Source organism: Bactrocera latifrons, unplaced genomic scaffold (genome assembly GCF_001853355.1).
Source record: "Bactrocera latifrons isolate USDA-ARS-PBARC rearing strain unplaced genomic scaffold, ASM185335v1 scaffold_13, whole genome shotgun sequence".
Lineage (NCBI taxonomy): Eukaryota > Metazoa > Arthropoda > Insecta > Diptera > Tephritidae > Bactrocera > Bactrocera latifrons.
This window is the reverse complement of record NW_017534741.1, coordinates 919428-920927: the sequence shown is the minus strand read 5'-3', so window position 1 is coordinate 920927 and position 1500 is coordinate 919428.

The following is a 1500-nucleotide window of genomic DNA, read 5'->3' as shown; positions in this document are numbered from 1 at the left end:
ACACGATTCAAATTCCCACCCTACTTTCCTTTCAGAGAAGAACAAATACCTCAACAGTAGTTCCAAGAGTCCCCCTGCAACTCCTAGCATTACCGACTGCAAGATCAATAACATTGAATTCGAATCAACTCTATCTTCTTTAAGTGGGAGAACCCCCGGGGCTGACAGAATATCATATCCTATGTTGCAACGCTTACCCCCATGTATGAAGACAAGATTGTTAAGCTATATAACAACATCTTAATCCAAGGTACGTTTCCTCAGGCTTGGAAGCACGCAGTCGTTGTCCCCATTCCAAAATCTGGCAACCCCACTACAGAAACTTCAGGCTTTAGGCCTATTTCTTTACTGAATTGCCTGGGAAAACTACTCGAAAAAATTACAGCCAGACGTATTTCGTGGCATGCCTTAACCAATAATTCCTTGAGTCCTCAGCAAATGGCTTAGAAGGCATCTTCAGCCTTAGCAAACAGAAACCACCTCTCTGCACTTAGCATTGACTTCGAAAAAGCCTTCGATCGTGTTGGCGTCCACGTTGTACTACGGCAACTCGAAAAATGAGGCATTGGGTGCCATCTTCTAAGACTCATTCAGTCATTCCTCACAAACCGAAGATTCGTCTGTAAAGTCAACAACACATTGTCAGACCCGTTTACTCTCCATAACRGAATACCCCRGGGGTCTCCCCTCTCTKYATYCMTTTTTATCGCTGCTTTTAATGAAGTGAGCCAYATAATTAATAAATATATAAATATTGATCATATCTGCTATGCTGATGATGTGTTGATTTGCAGTAAACTGAATGATTTAAATGTTGTTAAGCGGGACTTCACAAATATTCTTAGGGATCTCAATATATGGTCCGAATCTTCGGGCGCCAAAGTGGCTGTAAATGAATGCAAAAATTTCCACATTTGTCGCAAGCACGAATGTGATTACTTTACAATTATTTACAATAACAGCCCTWTCTCAAACACTAATAGTCTTAAGTCCTTAGGTCTAATTTTTGATAAGAAACTTACCTTTAAGGAACATTGTTTGTAATTAAGAAAGCAACTGGCTGTCCGACTGAATATTATCAAATATTTATCATCTAAACATTGTTTAATCAACTCTGCAACTCTAATAAATGTAACGAGGGCGCTTGTGTTGTCGAAGATAGTTTACGGCCTTCCTATCTATGGCAATTGCGCGAAAATCCACATCAAAAAACTGTACTCTCCGTACCACATGGCAGTAAGCAGAAGCATTCGCGCATTTCCAAACTCGCCCACCAAATTCGTCCTAGTGGAATCCGGCTTACCCACAATCGAAGAGAGATTCGAACTGAATCTAATGAAACTTATACCTAAGCCATTTACATGTCACAACAGTACTCTTTACGAAACAGTAAGTTCGGACTTCCAAAGGGAAATTAATCCTGGACGCAAATCGACAATTTCACTGTGTATAGAACTCGCCAGAAAGCTTGGAATCACCATGCCATTACTACGGCAGAGA